Source organism: Ambystoma mexicanum, chromosome 1q (assembly GCF_040938575.1).
Source record: "Ambystoma mexicanum isolate Mex_15411 chromosome 1q, UKY_AmexF1_1, whole genome shotgun sequence".
In the NCBI taxonomy this organism is placed as follows: domain Eukaryota; kingdom Metazoa; phylum Chordata; class Amphibia; order Caudata; family Ambystomatidae; genus Ambystoma; species Ambystoma mexicanum.
Window position 1 is genome coordinate 735,738,878 of NC_090922.1, and position 21,981 is coordinate 735,760,858.

Here is a 21,981-nt window from a genome sequence, read left to right on the forward strand (position 1 = left end):
TTAACTGCCCTCAGGAGTGTCTTTATCTATGAGAGCTTCAATTTTTTTCTCTTGTTGGCATTCATTGTCCAACATTTCTTTGTATTGTTTGATATTGACGTTTGTTATACTGCTTTCATTTGCTTTGAATGCAGTTTCAAATGAGTCATGGTCACTGAATAATTCTTCTTCTTTTCTACAAGTTTTAAAAAGTTGCAGTAGGGCCATGTAATAAAGTTCTTTATGTCGCAGAGATTTAAAGGATAAATGTATATGATTGATTAGGCTTGGTTTCATAGGTTTCCCCTGCTTCCAGGTAGAGAATTAATATTTGCCATTTGTCTCATCTGGTGTGACATTATTTTTTGCAGGAGTAGTTTGGCGCTATGTCATACAGGCACATGTTTTCCAAATAACTACTTTTGTTTGGGTAGTATGTGTCAATTCAATTGTTTTTTTAAAAAAAATGTCCTGACTATTGGGATCATTTGTGGCTATTGTTTCTATCTCTTGGTAGGATTTTAGTACTATTTTTCGGGATGAATCCGTACAAAGGATTAGCCAGACAATGTGTTCAGGTTTGCCAAATAAGGCTGAACCTGTTAAATGGTATGCAGCTTCGTAGCACCCACATTCTCTATGGGAGAGCATTTTCATACCAAAGCTGTTCTATTTTTCTGACAGTGTTTTGTCAGGTGATATGTCATCCCATTGGTCTTTTAGCTCTGTTTTCTCAGCTTTTGTGAGATATCTTGCAAGTGCAGTGGAATTCTCTGCAATGTATTGATATGTGAACATTTGCATGCCACAAATGGCTATGATTGCATTTTAATCATTGATGCACTTGAATGTTTTGTCCCTTTTAATGTTGTATGTGTTTTTAGGGGATCTACCTTTTACACTGGGTCTAACAGAAAACATCAATCTATTTATTTGTCCTTTTTGGCAAACTGGTCTAGGGAAGCCAAAGTGACATTTGGTATAGTATTTACCTTTGTTTTAATATCTACGTTTGCAGTATTTGCCACACTTATATTTTTGGAAGTGTAAGATTTGTGTACAAATGTGTGGTTTCCAAAGGGATGTTGCAGGTAATGTATTTTTCAATAAACTGTAAAACAGTGGCTTCAATGTCATGGCCACATTTGGGAGAATCTTTTCTCCATAAAAGCATGTGTATGTGATGTGCTCCTCTGATGTTCTTTCCTACAAAAGGAGTTCCACTTCTCCGAGTGGAGGCATAGTTTTATTGCAGATTTCCCCTGGTGCTTTTATATCTATTCCCTGTGTAAAAAGTTGTGTATTCTTCACAACTTAAAGTAATAAACCATGTGGGGGGCATAGATACCTTAGCATTCAAGGCACATCAGCATAACGTTGGAGCCTGTATTCTTTTGTACCAAGCATGTTTGCCAAGAGATTTGAGATACTTGACTGCAAAACTTCATCTTTGTTTTTTATCTTTTTAAGCAGTTGGGTAGTGGACATTCAAGCCTATTTGTAATGTGTGTGCATCTCCATAACATAGAGTTGATAGTTTGCTTTCGAACAGGAGGTGGGAAATGTATTCTACATTTTGTCTGAATCTGGGGTCTTCAGAATACATGTGTAAAGAACAATATTATGATGCAGTAATTTGGGTAGATCCTTCATCATATCATCCTTGTTTTCTGTAGGAAAGATTAGAGGAAAAGAACGTGCTTCTACACTTTTCTCCCATATGCTAATTGGGAATCTTTGGTGTATTTGGAGTGCAGTCGGTGAATTGTATATTGATCTAAAAGGTTGGCTGTAGTAATAGGATCTACAGGTTCAAATTAGCCAGTTGGTGGAGAATCTTGAATTATTTAAGTGGTTTCTCTTATGTTTTCCTCTGTTTAAATATTTGTAGTATTGATTGTTTTCTTTGAGATATGTTAGGGTGTGTTTAACTTTGTTTAGGTCGACTTGTTCCTGCCAATTTGAAAAAAAAAACAAGACTTGATAAACACCTATTGTTGGAATAGGTCATGTTGGACAGTATGAATGAACTGCCAACATATTAACATTGTACACACCAAGTGCCATTTGAAAATGTTGCACACATCTTTTGAAACTGTTTTTCCTTTCTTTTAGAAAGAAGTTACTCACAGTGCTGCTATAAATGCACATATGATTTCTTTACTTGATGAATTAAAATAAACATTTTTAAATGCACAGCATTGTAAGTACCTGCCACTTGATATGAACAGGTGCTGAATGCTACATTACATGGCTTTTGCTAGAGTGGTTAAAAAAGAGAATATGCTTATTGAGAAGCTTATTAAAGGGTAAGTGGCAGGAATACCGCATACATACATGTGTAAAAGAGTTGAAAACATACTTTAAAAAATATAAGCATACATGTACTATGTCTTGTTAGATGCAGATGTTGTTGATTCTCCAAATGGAAATATTGGAGTGTTTTAGAGTTGTTTATGATGCAGGTGGCTGTTCGTAACAGGAGACATGTACTCTGAGACTTCAAAAGTACATCTGAAGTTTTGAACTGCAATGACAAGGTTACATGTAAAGTTTTTGGATGTGATTGGTGAATGGATGTGTGAATGTTTGAAAGCAGCCAATGAGGGAGTGTTACAAATATAAAAGTGAAAGGATAAAAGGGCAGCCATGTTCTACGGTGTCCGCAGAGAACACACATACCATCCAGGTACTTTAACGATGCCTGTCATGGAAATAGGACTGCAGAGACCACGGACAGTCATGGATGTCCATGGACATTGAGGTATCAGCCAATCAGTTTTCGTGGGTGTAGTGTAAAGGAAGACAAGGTAGCAGGGGTTGTGTTTGGTGAGTGCACTAAAGTAGGCCATGGCTATGTCTTTGAGGAAGCAGAGTGTATGGATTCTGGGAGATACTTGGATCCATCGGTTGAAGGTATATTTTGAGCACTGTGGATTGTCTGTGAATCTTGGATTAGATGAATGTCAAGTTTTATGGTATGGATTACGAGAAATGAAGTAGGCAGAATTCCTCCCATTTTGTAAGAATATGGTTCACTTGAAGCATCCGGACATCTGTGGTGGGAACAGTTTGGGCTATGTTATCAGAACGTATTTACAGTTTGCAATGAAGGATACATTTGGAAAGTTTCCACATTCGAAAATACTTTTTTTCTCAGATAGCTCAGAGACGAATGTGGATGCATTCATATTTATTTTGCCCAGACATTGAGAAAGCAAGGTGCAATGTGAACAAAGTTGTATGTGCTTTTTTCAGGATGTTGGCATGACATATTTTCATAATGAAAATATCAAATTTGATATTGTCAACATGTTCATATGGAGTGCATCTGACTGATGTGGGCAATCAGATTTTTCTTCAAAACATAAAAAATGCATTGAAGCAGTTTTGTTTCTGTGAACAGATAAAATATGAGTTAAAGTATTGTTTAGTAGTTGAAGAAAACAAAAAGGAAAAACAGAAAACAAATTATAAGCACTGTTTGTGAAATTTTGAAAATAAAAAAAATTCAGTAGAACATGTGTTAGTAAACATAAAACCAAATAATCGCACATATATATATATATACATATATATATATATATATATATATATATATATACATATATATATATATATATATATATACATATATATTCAGTGAACAAAAACTTTGTTAAAGGGACGTTATGGTTAAGTTGCGCTACTAAAAACCTATGAAATTCAGTGAAAAAACTTTGTTAACGGGACATTATGGTTCCAAGTAAAACCGAAAAACCCTTGAAATTCGCCAGTTATGGTAAGCTAAGCAACCATAACTCGTGCCACCACCGTGTACTGCTAAGACTAACACCCAGGACATCAAAGATGATATCACAAATATCATTGATGACATCACTGATGACATCACATGTCTGGCTCACTATTTTTTCTTTTGCTGACATATCTAGGCCACATGGTTTTCTTCTGTAACAGTCAGAAACTAAGAATTTTATTTTATTTGTAGACATATCCTTCTAGTAGGTTCTTACAGTAATTCCCTTAGAGTACAGTCACATCATATGAAACATATACATATGGGAAAACACAAGCTTGAAAGACAGCAATCCTTTTTGTGCATAAAGATAATCACTAGACTTATGAGCACTTTCTGATAGTTCTGTTGTTTTTTTTATGGCTGTACTTTCCCTGTATATGGTCATATTTGTATACATTGTACTCACACTACTTTCCTTAGGTTCCAATCACATCAAGTGATACATATACATAGGGTAAATAGCAGCTTTGAAATAGAGCAATCATGTATTTGCATGAAACTAATCAGTTAAGTTATGAATTGTTTCTGCTACTACTTGTGCTTTTTTGCTAACTTCACTTTCCCTGTATATACCCATATTGGTATGTGTTCTTGTGTCTTTGTGTTTTGTCTATAGTAATGCAATTATGTAATACATGGGTTTTATTAGCTACTTATTACATATTTCACAGTACACAAAAATCTATTAAGAAAATAATTATCATTTCATTATTCAACATTTTAACATTACGAATATCATACCTTCATCTTGTACGCTGCACACAATGTTATGTTTCTGCATGAGTAGCTTAGTATACTAGATAGAACCCCATAATAGGATGCTATTTATATCAATGCATCGTTCAATGCACTTATTAGGGTATATTTCTTGCAATGATTCTTGACACTTTTTTCGCAACATAATAAGAATCCCTTCTACACATATTTCATGAGAAGTACATACACATGTGATGTCATCAGTGATGTCATCAATGATATTTGTGATGTCATCTTTGATGTCCTGGGTGTTAGTCTTAGCAGTGCACGGTGGTGGCACGAGTTATGGTTGCTTAGCTTACCATAACTGGTGAATTTCAAGGGTTTTTCGGTTTTACTTGGAACCATAACGTCCCTTTAACAAAGTTTTTTCACTGAATTTCATAGGTTTTTAGTAGCGCAACTTAACCATAACGTCCCTTTAACAAAGTTTTTTTCACTGAATTTCATAGGTTTTTAGTAGCGCAACTTAAACATAACTTCCCTTTAACAAAGTTTTTTCACTGAATTTCATATTTTTTTAGTAGCACAACTTAACAATAATGACTTTGACTTTATATACATGTCACATGGAACTGGCTAGATCTCTTCTTATGAACCTGATGTCCGCAAACTTATTTAATGTTCGCGGACATGTTCGGAGAACAGTACCACTACCTAAAAACTGTGGGGGGGTGGTGGGGTATGTTTGATTGTTATATCACAATATAGGAACATTTAACAAATTCAAAAAGCAGCACACAAACACATTATATATAGTAATACATAAGAAATGTAACCCATATATGTAACACACTAACCATTCATTTAAATACAATATGTTCTGAAATGGAATATACCACAAGAAGATAAATTGGCTTCCAGCATAATTACCTCATAGACACAACAGAACTGAGAACAAGACCAGACCCACTGAATACATAGGACTTATCTTACCAGAAATAGTAAGGGTACTTCATTTTACTCATATATTTATAAATGTTCTGTATTAGATTATAAAATATATTATCTTTTTTTTTTCACACAGAAATGGCTAGTATTCTGGAATGGCTAGAGGACAATTTCCCACATGAAGAAATGTCACAAGATAGTGAAACTAATGGTAAACACTTTATAATATAAACCATGTATGTATTATTTGTTTATATACATTTAACATATATATTATTTTTTTGTACAGAGCATACCAAAATAGAAAAAACTTCAGAAAACCCTGTTATGGATAACAGTCTTCACAATATAGAAGAAAAAATTGATGTATTGTTGGCTAATTTTAATAATTTAAAAACTTTTGTAGAAAATCATTTCAAACCAAAAACCTTGTACCATTGCCCCACATGTACTTGTCCCTCCTCACCATATCCGAGTCAATTATCCCCAAACCCTCTCCATAATGCAAAACGTTTTGATGAGACTTCCATCCCTTCTTCACCTAATGCCAATCATGTTGAAACCCCAAATTCTCCTGTTTTTGTTTCTGTTTCTGCCTCACCTTCTCTGTCATAAATTATTAATATATGTTAAATAAAGTTTAATTTTTATATTGTATTGTGAATAGTTTCTGTTTTTTTTTTAAAACAATAAAAGTGTCCGCGGACAGTGTGAGTGTTCTGAAATGTTCGTACATAAACGAAAATGGAGGTGTCCTGAAGAACACCACACCTGTTCGTACTGTTCGCTAGCAAGTTGAAACTGTTCTAAGAACACACGTGGTGTCCTGAAATGTTCGTAAAGAAACAAAAATTAAAGTGTTCTAAAGAACACTATATCTGTCCGTTATGTTCGCTATCAACTTAAAACTGTCCTAAGAACACAATTGGTGTCCTGAAATGTTCGTAAATAAACGAAAATGATGTGTCCTGAACAACAGTACAACTGTTCGTAGTGTTCGCTAGTAACATGAAACTGTACTAAGAACACACGCGGTGTCCTGAATTGTTCGTAAACAAACAAAAATGAAAGTGTCCTTCCTAAAGAACACTACACCTATCCGGTACTGTTCGCTAGCAAGTTCAAACTGTTCTAAGAACGCTATTGGTGTCCTGAAATGTTTGTACGTAAATGAAAATGGAGGTGTCCTGAAGAACACTATACCTGTGCGTAGTGTTCTCTACCCAATTGAAACTGTTCTACGAACACAATTGGTGTCCTGAAATGTTCGTACATAAACTAAATTACACGTGTCCTGAAGAACACTATATCTGTCCTTACTGTTCGCTACCAAGTTTAAACTGTTCTAAGAACACACGCGGTGTCCTGAAATGTTCGTTTCACGTGTGACGCACTTTTTATTAATTCAGAACCCGAACAGTGTCCGTAGGACATCAATGCGCATGCGCTAACCAATCTCTGTGCACTTGGTGTCCTGCGGACAGGCGCTTCCTTCGCGGACTAGTTCGCAAACGGATCATATAACCGCGCCCACGCTCATTGTGTGTCCTGAAATGCGGACACTGTTCGTGTCCCTGAACAATTTAAAAGTACATTTTCAGTTAATCCATAATATTTTTCAATACAATCTCACCATGGCAGAAGTCCCACATAGCAATCTTGAGTTTCTATATACCTTTTGAAACTTTCCGATCCTTTTTTTGTGTTCGATCTGTCCGTGGACAGTGCGCATGTCCGCGGACCGCGCACAGGCATCCCTATAAAAGACCACGCCCAAGAGCTTATTCCCATTGTGTTTCTGGCTATTCTTCAAAACACAGTGATTTTTGCTGCCATCTGCAGACTACACCATCATCGAGATGGCATCCTTGGCTGCTGAACTGCCACTTGGTACTGCACCTGCTTCAGCACCACCCCCACCCCCTCCACCACCACCACCTCCCCAAGGGCCTGAAGAGGGGAACAGGAGTGAGGATGCGGAGGAGGAAGAAGAGGATGATGAGAATGAGGTAGAGGAAATCCCTACTACCCGTACTAGGCGTGACTCTTGGGTGTGGCGGTTATTTACCATTCATGGGAATGGTCCTAAGGCTCGTGCGAACCGTGTTACCTGCAATGAGTGCAAAATGATACTCAGTCGCGGGAAGCACGGTAAGTACAGCTTTGGGACCACTACTATGAAGCGACACCTGAGGTCATTTCACTCTGGGGCTATTCACAGGGTTGTACCTTGCGAAGAACGTAGTAGGTTGATTTCCTCTACTTCATCCTCTGTTTCTGATCCTGTCACCACAAGGACCACCTCTGTGGGACAGCGTCTTTCTCAAGCTGCCTCACAGGCCATACAGAATGCTGATGACCCTTACCTTTCGAGGGTCACAGTTGTATGTATGTACTGTGACACAGTACTCTGCAGGGGGGAGCGACTTTGGAGTGCTTTTGAGACTATCGTCTCAGAGCACGAGAAGACCTGCTCACTACCCAAATAAAACCCACTCTACATCTTCCTCTCTCAGCTTGCCCTTTCTTATCCCTGTGGTTGGTGTCCCCCGTTTACCCTCCTTTACCCTCCTCTCCTAATGTGTCGTTTCTGAAAAACCAAAAAAATACAAAATTACAAAAATCAAAAAAAAATGAGGCTCTTTTCAGAGCCGCCTTTCCCAGTTAAGAAATAGAAATGAATATAAATGAAGCAGGGCTCTTTGTATTTTTTAGAAGTCCGCGGACAGTTCGCGAACATTAAAAAAATTGGGTTGCTACTCCATCACAAACATTGTAGTCTTCTCTGGAAAGAAGTGGTGGCTCTGAAAAGAGCCTTTGGGTGGTGTTTGTAAGTCAAAAATTGTAAATTATTAACATCTACTTCAAAATCGTTGTTGTAATTCCAAAAAAGGTTGCAATGCATTTTGTACATTTCTCAGAAAAATCTGATTGCCAGCATAAGTAAGATGGACTCCATCTCTGTGAAAAATGTATGTACTACAAAACATAATATTTTCATTGTGAAAAGAAGACATGCCAAAATCTCTTAGAAAGGCACAAACAGCCTTATTAACATTGCGCCTTGCTTTTTCCATTTGTGGACCAAATGAAGAAGAACGAAGCCACATTTGTCTCTGCGCAATCCATGAAAATATCACTTGAGAATTAGGAAACATGTCCATAACCTTCCTAAGTCCTTCTTTCATAGCAAATTGCAAAACAAAAAAATTCAAGTCACATGTCCTAAACTGTTCCCTCCACAATGAATTACAATTATGTCTGGATGGTGCTCTGTCTCCAAAGTAGCACAGAGAGGTAGCAAGTCCAACCACTTCATTCCACGTACTCCATGCCAGTGTACTTCCACATGTGGGAATCCAAGATCTACAGCTACTCCACAGCTTTCTGCATGCACCTTCAACCAATGTATCCACAAATCTCCTAAAATCCAAACTATCTGTTTTCTGAAACACACAGCCATAGCTATCTTTTGTGCTCTCAGCAAAAAGAGTATCTGAGAAAATCTCTCCTGGCACAACACACCCACCAAACTTTCCTGACCAATCCCTTTCAGTGCTTATTCTCATTTGCATGACTTCTGAACCCAAAAATCCCCGGATGTTACTCCCGATATCCGCGAACTACCACCATGTTCGCGGACATATCGTAACATGAACAGCCCTTCTACCATTTCCACTACACTCTCTCTGCCATTCCCTCATTGGATGTACCTCAAAAATCACATGACCATGCACCAATCACATTCAAGACCTCTACATCTAACTGCATCATCATAGATCAGCACTGCAACAGTACTCTGAATCTCTCTGAGTGTCATATCATTGGCAAGCACCATCTACCAGAAATACTGTACAAGTCTTCAACATTTCTACTTGCAGCTCCATGCATATCCATATGCATGAACACAAATTTCAGGTATGCATATTTTCTGTATGGTAGATGAACACATTTTCAAACAGACTTTTACCTTGTAAAATCTGTAAAATGAAGTTACTGTACTTTTTTCAATTTCCTAAAATCAACTATCACTTATAAACCTTTATACTATTCACTTTCTTTATACACATACACGCAAATCATGTTAAACTAACATTTTTTAAATGAAATATATAGACTACATCTATTCAAACAAAATTGCATGCAAACACAATCTATGTTTCAACCTTTATAAAAAATACTTATACAATTTCATATGTTTTGTTTTTATTTATTTATTTACTTAATTACTTTAAATTAGACATGACATTGAGGCGCTATTACCTAGAACAGTTTACTTACAGAAATAGTGATATTCACTAATATATTATAAATTTCACAAGACATAGTAAAGATATATTTTTTTTGCTACAGTTAGTCATTCAATACAATTTGTTCAATAAGAACATATCATATGTACTGAACTGATGCAATGTATCTTATGTAAATAAATTAGTTTAATGGTTTTACAGAAGGCACTGAGGATTTCAATTAAAAAAATCAATATCTAAATAAACAGTGCTATATACAAACAAAGTTACTAATTTGAAGCTTTTACAATTGCAGTGAAGACCAGTTTCCTGAAAAAAGCAGCCGAATTCGAAGAAGAAAGAAAAACTAAGAAGTTACCTGTTAATCTAAAAAAAAAGTAAGTAAAAAATCACCATAATATTTTTATTATTAATCAAATATACTATAACATTAATACGAGCTATTTTGGTTTCTAAAAATAGAGATTTTGTACCATTTTGTCCAAAAATGTCCATGTCTTAAACAGTGATTTACAGCCAGAATGGCCCACTAATTTCTATTTTTGGACACACAAATTACCCAACTGAACCACTACAATTTTCATATTATAGAACAAACAACTGTTTTAATTGTATACATTAGATTTACTATTTGTACTTTTCCACACCACTAGCTTACTTTTTTTTGTCATCTGAACCCCAGTTTAGTAACACATAAATTCAAGAATACCTATCCCTACTAGTTTTAGTTCCCAATGCACAATCACACACCATTACATACATCTTTATCATCTTACTCAAACACTCATGCACACAGCACACATACATTCCAGAACACCCAACCCATATCTTCTTTATTTTATTCAACAGACCCTAAAGAATGCCTACCAAAAGTCAAGTCCGTAGAAAGCAACGCAAAAGTAGAGCAAATGAAAATAAAGGTGTCCAACATAAGCATCCATCTCTAGCAGAATTTGTAAAAAAAGTTGAAACAAAACAGCTAATACAATCATTTAGTGAAACACAAGAAGTTTCAAGTACAACAACTTCGCTTCCTCTATCAAAATGTAAAACAAACCAAAAAACAATTAACAGAAAATCAGCTATCAGTACAGATAAAACTACTTCTTCAAATTTTAATATAGTGCAAAGTAAGCATACCAAGAAAAGTATTTTAGCCAAAATATACCGTCACAAAGTCCTTCAAAATCTTATAAAAACAGGAGAGAAATCAGGTTTAAAGCTTAAAACCTATCGTAGGAAATTAATCTTAGAAGCATTGATGGACAGTGCAATTCTTATCAAAAGAACTTTATTTATTTTACTGTTAAACAAAATGAAACCACTAACAAAACTAATAACTAAATTACAAAAAAGACTTCTCAATAAGCGAAATGTCAACAGAAAGAACTTCTTAAGTATCTGCGGAGGTGAATGGAATCACACTACGAGCACAGGACCATATTTTAATGAAGAAGCGTACAAACAAAAGCAAACAAATACAATTGCCATAAATAGCAGTGGTAGAGGTTATGAAAAAGTGAATAATACCATAATGGAACAAGAAGTACTCCTTACAAAAATATGCCCTGAAAACTTAGAATTACCCCTCCATTCAACTGAATCAGAATGTCTAGTGTACAAATGGCCATGCACGTCAATGTGTAACATTCCCAAACAATGTTTCAAATCCTTACGCCAATTCCTCAATAAAAATGTAAAAAGCAAAGACAAAATCAAAATTAAATTACTGCAAAATATAGATACCTGTCCAGTGCACAAGTACACAGGACTACAAGGAAATTCCTTGGCCTGCATTACAGGACCTACTTGTAAAACCACTTTCCATGATATCAAAAGGATATCAACACATCATTCAACTATAAGAAATCTAGTCTATAAATTGTACTATGCTAAAAGTCCTGCTTTAGCACTAGCAAAGTTAAATAACATCCTTCTACATGGTACAGCAAAAGACCTACTTGAAGAAATTCACTATATCCAGAAAAAATATTTTGGAAGTGAAAGCCATTTACAGAATGAAATAGCTTTAAACCAATTAAGCAAAAATTCTACACATGACAACCTTTTGCTAAACACATACAAAAAAGAAATACTAAAATTTAAAAGTACATCAGCTGAAGTACCAAACCATGTATGTGTATGTTGCCGTAGAATTTTGTATAAAAGTAACACAAAAACTGTGGACCTATCATACAAAATAGAAGACAATGAAGATTCTAAATGGTTTGAATTAGCTCTCTACCTTGTAGCAGAAAATAAATATGAAATAACTGAGCCCTTAATACTTTGCAGTTATTGCTTTACAAAACTTGACAACAACCAAACTCCTTCACGTTCTATCACAAATGATTTTGAATTATACCCAGTACCAAAACCTCTACAACAACTTAATTTATATGAGAGCATCATAATTCAAACAGTACACCCATTTCAAGCAATAATACGCCTTCAACCAAAAACAGCAAAATTACCTCCCTTTGAATTGGTAGAAGGCATTCGTGGAAAAGTAGTTTATTTACCATTAAATCAGAAACGAAAATGTGCATACTCTAGGAGTGCAACGTCCAATGCAGCAATCTTTAATTATATTAGTAAATGGAGTACCTACAAAAGACAAAAAAATATGGCAACAGCTGGTAGATTTATATAAAGTTAGACAAGCCTTCCAATATCTTAAAAAGAATAATGAATATTACAAAGAAATTAATATTGAAGAAAACTTGAAAGATACAACTGAAATGATTCAAGAAACACAAGAAGCTGGTCAATTTGAGCTACTAGATCCTGCTACAATATCAAATACTTTAGACCATTATACAATTCATCCTTTGCACTGTAATGACACCGTACAAGATGTACTGGAAACTTACCAAATGCGTCAAACAAAAGGATCGCCAATCAGTATATGGGAAAAAAGTATAGAAGCATGTGCTTTATCTCTACTCTTTCCTACTGGCAAAGGAGGAAGGTATGATGATAGACCTATTCAAATATAAGCTTCAGAATACCACTCATTTAGGATGTATTCTGAAGATCCCAGATTTAGACAAAATGTGGAATACATATTCCACCTACTCTTTGAAAGTGAACTAGCAACTTTATGTTACGGAGTTGCACACATATTAAAATCAGGATCACACTTTCAAAATATGACAGCTACACAATTATTAGAGAAAGTGCAACAAAAGGATGAGGTTTTACAATCCAATATTACAAATCTATTAGCAAATATGCGTGTTACTAAAGAGTACTGGTTTCGACGTCATGGAGATGTATGTTGTCTGATCAGAAACCTTGGCCCACCCACTTGGTTTGTTACATTAAGTTGTGCAGAATATGCATGGGAAGATTTACATGATTTCCTACGCATATCAAATAAAAACAAAACAAACATAGATTTTCTGACACCTGGAGAAATGTGTTCTTTGGATCCTGTTAATGTTTCAAGATATTTTCACCATCGCTTCATTGCTATGCTACATTTTATTTCTAATAAAACTGTTCCTCCCCTTGGAGAAGTGCAACACTTCTTTTGGAGAAAGGAATACCAAGCCAGAGGAGCACCACATATCCACATGCTTTTATGGATTAAAGATGCTCCTAAATTTGGTCAAGACAGTGATGCCACTGTTTTACAGTTTATTGAAAAATATGTCACTTGTGAAATTCCATCAGAAGCCACAAATAGTGATCTTCGTGCACAAATTTTACAATTTCAAAGACACAAATGTGGAAAATATTGTCGTCGCAAATACAAAAACAAAGGCAAATACTACACCAAATGCCAATTTGGTTTCCCTAGACCAGTTACAAATACAGGTCAAGTAAACAACCTCATGTCTTCAGTTAGACATAGTGTTAAAAGTAAGTCACCTAAAAATACATATTACATAAAAAGAAAAGAAGAAGAAAAATATATCAATGATTATAATGCAATCATTGCCCACTTATGGAATGCAAACATAGATGTGCAGTACATTGCAGATAATTCTACTGCAGTTGCACGATATGTCACAGCATACTTAACTAAAGCAGAAAATACAGAGCTCCAAGACCTCTGGAATGACCTGTCATCAGATAAAACAGTATCTCAGAAATTATACAGCTTGGGCATAAAAATGCTCACCCATAGAGAATGTGGATCTTAGGAAGCAGCTGATTGTTTAACTGGTACTTCATTGTATGGTAAATCTGAAAATATAGTATGGCTAAGTCTTGGTCCAGGTAAATCTAGAAAAAGAGTTGTAAAATCATCTGAAAATATAGAAACAATAGCCAAACATGATCCCAACAGCCAAGACATTTTAAAAAACAATTTATTGGACACATACTACCCAAACAGAAGAAAACATGTGTCTATACCAAATAGCCCAAAACTACAAATACAAAAATAATATGAAACCTGATGAAAAAAAGGTAAATATAGAGTGACAGACTGTGAAGGCAGCTTAGTTAAACTCACTAAACCAAATTTAATTAATCATATCAAATTGTCATTGGAGACTCCTCAACATAAAGAAGTATATTACATGCCCCTGCTACAACTCTTCAAACCATGGAGAAAAGAAAAACAATTACCAGATAACTATGACTCGTATGAGGATGCTTTCAAAGCAAATGAAAGCACTATAACTGATGTAAACTTTACACAGTACAAAACAATGTTGCACAATGAACAGCAAAATGAAGAAGAACTCCAAGCCCAACTAGATAAGGATACACCTGACAGTAGTCAACCTTCTGTAACAGGAAGCCAAGAACCACTGGGAGAACCACTAATAACAAATGAGGCAGAATTAGCTATGATAGAAGTAGAAAACACCATGTGTCAGTATGAAGATAAGGAAGACTTAACTATACTACAATCAAAACTAAACAATGAGCAAAGTAGCATTTTTCAAGAAGTAACAAAACAAATTGCACATGGTGTAAAACATGAAAATAAAGAATGTTCCTGCCATAATTATAAACCTATACTACTGTACATCAGTGGTGAAGCTGGTTCTGGCACAACATTCCTAATCAAAATCATTAGTAAGTTCCTTCAACAATTGACAAACAACCAACTGTCAGCTGTTGTCACTGCCCCCACAGGTTTAGCTGCCTACAACATAGGTGGTGTTACATTACACCAATTACTACTATTACCAGTAGAACACCAGAACAAATTAGACTATTAAAAACGTTCTGCAGCAGCTGCAATGGAATTACGCAGAGTATTGAAACAAATGAAAATGCTACTAATAGATGAAGTGAGCATGGTCTCCAACCTGATGTTAGCTTTGATTCACCTCAGATTACTCAAAACAGACTATGCAGAGCTCTTTGCAGGAAAACACATTATTGTTTTTGGAGATCCGCTTCAATTAACACCAGTAAAAGGTGAACCTATTTTTAAAACATTAGGGCACAAACTATGCCGTAAAACTGTTGGCAGCATTGGAAATGTCAACCTTTGGCAACATTTCCAATACAGAGAATTAACAGAAAACATGCGCCACTCTGCAGATCTAACTTATGCCAACATTTTAAAAAGTTTGAGAGTTGGTATACTTTCTAAAGAAGCAGATTAATGCACTTTATGGCGATAATGCATGTGCTACAGATGTTATGGAACAATTAGCCCACAAAAATGTCAATTGTATGGCCTTAATGCCAACTCTTGCAAGCTGTCTCAAATTCAATGAAATAATGTTAAGTAATGAAATGCAACCAATAATGGAAATTAGCGCCACAGACAAACTAGATGTACATGGTATGACACTACCCATATGTGACCAAGCCAAAAGACTAAATAATTTAGAAAAATCAATCTCAAACACAGCAGGCTTAGAAAAGATGTTAAAATTATCCTTAAATTGCAGAGTAATGCTTAAATGTAACCTTGACGTGGACCAAGGGCTAGTTAATGGAGCACTGGGTACAGTTGTTGGCTTTCAAACATACCCACGTGACAACAAAATTCAGTTTGTCAATATACTCTTTGACAAACTTTCAGAAGTAAAATGGATAGGACGCTCAACAGCTAGATTCCTTCTCTTCAAAGATATGTATGTACGCAGAGACGATTCATAAATCACAAGGTCTTACCCTAGACAAAGCAATGATAGCTATTGGTAACACAGTCTTTAAAGAAGGCATGAGCTACGTAGCACTATCACGCTTACGTACACTTGATGGTCTATTTCTAATCAACTTTGATGCAAGTAAAGTAATCGCTGATATTCCTTGCATTTTAGAATATAATAGACTTCGCTCACTATACACTCCCCATCTAAACACATATCCTCTTCCACAAAAACTAAAACGTTGTAAAAGAAAACTAAATCAAACAGAAATGCAACAGGACGTCACTGCAAATCCTCCAAAGAGAGTAAAAGAAACTAATACTTCATCAAGTACCACAAACTAAAAAGAATCAATTAGAGACAGTAAACCAGGTACTTCTTTAAAGAAGGAAGACAAACTCCAAAAAAAGCAGTTAGATACAGAACTACCTGGACCATTTAAATTCTCAAATATAGTTGGTGTAAGTTGCTATGCAAATGCAGCAATGAATATTCTATTTCAATTACCACCAATTGTTGACAACATTTACTTACACAGTACAGACCCATTGTGTTTGCAAATGTTAGTACTTCACAGAAATGCAGCAAACAATCCTGACAACACATATAGTGTTTTTGGAATAAGGCGACAATTGGACTACTGTGCTGGAATGGTGAAATTCACTATAAACTCACAGGAAGATCCACAAGAATTTCTAATGTACTTACTACAAGTACTGGAAAACAAAAACATACCTATAAATGAAATCTTTCAGATTTCATACATGTGGAAACATACATGCACTCTCTGCAACAATGTGACACAAGAAGAAATCCCCAATGAACGCTTCATATATATATCAATACCAAATTGTGAATCCATTCCATTTCAGCAACTTGTACAAAATGCAAACCATGGTAGATTATGCTCTACCTGCAATTCAGATAATCGCTCCACGTTAGTAATACAAACACATAGTAAATACGTAATACTAATGCTTCTACGTTACAATGCAGATGGTACCAAAACAACTGCAAGCTGACTGGATTCACACATGGTCAAATATCACTTGGTAAGAAAACCTTCACAACAATAGGTATAATCTACCACGCAGGAGCCACAACCAATTCAGGGCACTACACTGCATATATAAAAAAGAAATGTGGATGGTTTGAATGTAATGATAGTACCATTACTCTAAAGCAGAGATTACCAGCAAATCTTACAAACGCTTATTTGATGTTCTTAAAACCAAAATTTGATAAATAAACTGTATTTAAACCTTTAAGTAAATTTGTGTTAAAAACATATACACTGTTAGAATACTCCAAAAGCTATCTAACTGCTCAAAGATTCTACAACAACTAATCAGATAAATGAATACCACTAAATGAGACCAAAAAATACACAGTTAGCATACGCCAATTGGTATCTAACTGTCCCAAAATTATAAATTTGTGTTAAAATAATATAAACTGTTAGAATACTCCAAAAGCTATCTAACAGCTCAAAGATTCTACAACAACTAATCAGATAAATGGATACCACTAAATTAGGCCAATTGGTATCTAACTGTCCCAAAATTTAACAATATCCAAATAGATAAATCAAAATCACTAAAATATATTAAAAAAATAGACAGTTAGAATACGCCAATTGGTATCTAACTGCTCCAAAATTTTATAATATCAAAACGAATGAAGAATCTGTTACTGCTCCAAAAAAATTACAACAAAGCAAAGTATAAAGCATTAGCCAGAAACAAGTGAACACTGAAAACAAACAAATAAACTGTAGCATAACAAAAAAAGGTTGTTTTTTTTAATCCAACATGGATTTTTTTTCTCTCACAGACCCAATGATTTTAGCAACAAATACAGAAACTGAGCAAATTGCACAGTACTCTGATTTGTACTCTACTAAATATGAGGGTTGAAAAAAATAAAAGTATATTGCTTATACAATGTAATAAGTCATTACAAAATACTAATACTAACATGCTATTTTCTTTTATCACAGAAATGAAGAAGAAAAACATGGACTCCCATTACTACACCAAACAGAAAGTATACAATAATAAGGACAACCATAGCAGCATATCACATCCATAGTATCTAATACGTTTGTTCCTTATACATTTGTTTTTCACCCAAAGTTATAAGCAAATATGAATGTGATATGCTGCGGTGGTTGTTGCCAGGGCATAGAGTCTTGGGTGCATGGCCAAGTGGCCACTTGGCCATGCACCCAAGACTCTATGCCCTGGCAACAACCACCGCAGCATATCACATCCATAGAGTCAAACATTTCAACTATGATCTATGGGAAACTTTTAATGTCCGCGAACAATGTGAGTGTTCTTAGAACACTTTGAACTTGCCAGCGAACAATACAGACACCGTTTTCAGGACACCCCCTACGAACATTTCAGAACAACGCGATAGTTCTTAGAACACTTTCAACTTAACAACGAACAATACGGACAGCGTCCTAAGGACACTCCCTATGAACATTCCAGGACACCGGGAGTGTTCTCAAAAACGTCTTCAGAACACCCCCATTTTGTTTATTTGCGAACATTTCAGGACACCGCGGGTGTTCTTAGAACACATTCAACTTGACAGAGAACAAAACGGACAGCGTCCTCAGGACACCCCCTACGAACATTCCCCGGACACCGCGAGTGTTCTTAGAAGCGTCTTCAGAACACCACCATCTTGTTTATTTGCGAACATTTCAGGACTCCGCGAGTGTTCTTAGGACACATTCAACTTGACAGAGATCAATATGGACAGCGTCCTCAGGACACCCCCTACGAACATTCCAGGACACCGGGAGTGTTCTTAGAAGCTTCTTCAGAACACCACCATCTTGTTTATTTGCGAACATTTCAGGACACTGCGAGTGTTCTTAGGACACATTCAACTTGACAGAGAACAATACGGACAGCGTCCTCAGGACACCCCTTACGAACACTCCCCGGACACCGCGAGTGTTCTTAGAAGCATCTTCAGAACACCACCATCTTGTTTATTTGCGAACATTTCAGGACACCGCGAGTGTTGTTAGGACACATTCAACTTGACAGAGAACAATACGGACAGCGTCCTCAGGACACCCCCTACGAACACTCCCCGGACACCGCTAGTGTTCTTAGAAGCGTCTTCAGAACACCCCCATTTTGTTTATTTGCGAACATTTCAGGACACCATGGGTGTTCTTAGAACACATTCAACTTGACAGAGAACAATACGGACAGCGTCCTCAGGACACCCCCTACGAACATTCCAGGACACCGGGAGTGTTCTTAGAAGCGTCTTCAGAACAGCACCATCTTGTTTATTTGCGAACATTTCAGGACACCGCGAGTGTTCTTAGGACACATTCAACTTGACAGAGAACAATACGGCCGGCGTCCTCAGGACACCCCGTACGAACACTCCCTGGACACCGCGAGTGTTCTTAGAAGCATCTTCAGAACACCCCCATTTTTTTTATTTGCGAACATTTCAGGACACCGCGAGTGTTCTTAGGACACATTCAACTTGACAGAGAACAATACGGACAGCTTCCTCAGGACACCCCCTACGTACACTCCCCGTACACCGCGAGTGTTCTTAGAAGCATCTTCAGAACACCACCATCTTGTTTATTTGCGAACATTTCAGGACACCGCAAGTATTCTTAGGACACATTCAACTTGACAGAGAACAATACGGACAGTGTCCGCAGGACACCCCCTACGAACATTCCAGGACACCGGGAGTGTTCTTAGAAGCGTCTTCAGAACAGCACCATCTTGTTTATTTGCGAACATTTCAGGACACCGCGAGTGTTCTTAGGACACATTCAACTTGACAGAGAACAATACGGCCGGCGTCGTCAGGACACCCCGTACGAACACTCCCCGGACACCGCGAGTGTTCTTAGAAGCATCTTCAGAACACCCCCATTTTGTTTATTTGCGAACATTTCAGGACACCGCGAGTGTTCTTAGGACACATTCAACTTGACAGAGAACAATACGGACAGCTTCCTCAGGACACCCCCTACGAACACTCCCCGGACACCGCGAGTGTTCTTAGAAGCGTCTTCAGAACACCACCATCTTGTTTATTTGCGAACATTTCAGGACACCGCAAGTGTTCTTAGGACACATTCAACTTGACAGAGAACAATACGGACAGCGTCCTCAGGACACCCCCTACGAACACTCCCCAGACACCGCAAGTGTTCTTAGAAGCGTCTTCAGAACACCCCCATTTTGTTTATTTGCGAACATTTCAGGACACCGCAAGTGTTCTTAGGACACATTCAACTTGACAGAGAACAATACGGACAGCGTCCTCAGGACACCCCCTACGAACACTCCCTGGACACCGTGAGTGTTCTTAGAAGCGTCTTCAGAACACCCCCATTTTGTTCATTTGCGAACATTTCAGGACACCACGGGTGTTCTTAGAACACATTCAACTTGACAGAGAACAATACGGACAGCGTCCTCAGGACACCCCCTACGAACACTCCCCAGACACAGCGAGTGTTCTTAGAAGCGTCTTCAGAACACCACCATCTTGTTTATTTGCAAACATTTCAGGACACTGCGAGTGTTCTTAGGACACATTTAACTTGACAGAGAACAATACGGACAGCGTCCTCAGGACACCCCCTACGAACACTCCCTGGACACCGCGAGTGTTCTTAGAAGTGCCTTCAGAACACCACCATCTTGTTTATTTGCGAACATTTCAGGACACCGCGAGTGTTCTTAGGACACATTCAACTTGACAGAGAACAATACGGACAGCGTCCTCAGGACACCCCCTACGAACACTCCCCGGACACCACGAGTGTTCTTAGAAGCGTCTTCAGAACACCCCCATTTTGTTTATTTGCGAACATTTCAGGACACCGCGGGTGTTCTTAGAACACATTCAACTTGACAGAGAACAATACGGACAGCGTCCTCAGGACACCTCCTATGAACATTTCAGGACAACGGGAGTGTTATCAAAAACGTCTTCAGAACACCCCCATTTTGTTTATTTGCGAACATTTCAGGACACCGCGGGTGTTCTTAGAACACATTCAACTTGACAGAGAACAATACGGACAGCATCCTCAGGACTCCCCCTACGAACACTCCCTGGACACCGCGAGTGTTCTTAGAACAGTTTCACTTTGCTTGCGAACAAAACGGACACACATTGAGTCCTTAGAACACCCCCTAGTCAGTTTATTTAGAATATTTCAGAACACCCGTGATGTCCGCAAACAAATCGAACACAAAAAGGACGTCTAACACATAAAAAACACATCTTTCATCCTATCTCATACACTCCCACCCTCCCCAAACACTCCTACACACCAACACACTCTACAAAATACACATTTTGAACAAAGTTTCACTGCGCTGTCCGCGGACGTCCGCGAATCCAAGATGGTGAGCGCTACCGAAAAATCTGACGCGCTTCACTCTCCACGCCGTCCAATCAGCGAACACGTTGCATGTCCGCGAACATCACGCAAGACGATTGGCCAATGAGGACGCTGTCCGCGGAGCGAACAGGGAAGTGTGTCCGCGAACCGAACACAGATATCACTATTTTTTTTTTTTACCTACTTTTTGGTCATTTTTAAAAAAACTACTGGACGGATTTTCACCAAATTTGCAAAAGCACGCTTTCGGGACCATGCCGCTGCTCCTGGTCCAAATTTGGTGGAAATCCGTCCAGCGGTTTGGGTTGTAGGCGCGAGCAAAATTTTTTTCCCATTCAGTCTATGGGAAAAAAAAATTTTTGGGACCCCCCTACAACTTTGCCCCCCCTGGACGAATCCTCACCAAACATTGCAAAAAAATTCAGAGTGACCCATATACTTTTTTTGCAAAGTTTGGTGAGGATCCATCCAGGGAAAGCGAAGTTATAAGCCACCCAAAAAGTGTTCTTCCTATGGAAACAGCAACTTAACCATAACTACATGGCCACTACTGTCGCCATGTAATATATACATATATATATATAAGCCAAAAAGAGAAAAAAAGGTCATTTTAAGAGCCACAATTTTTGAATGCAAAACAAATTAAATGATTTTCATTCTCACACCCCACACATAGAATCTTGCAGGTGTCTGCGGACTACCGCACTGTCAGTGGACTATACAGGCTGCAGAAGGTCCTGTGATTTATTTTCTTTTTTTAAACTTGATTTATTAAAATGTTTGAACATATAATACAGCAGTGTACAGATACCATCA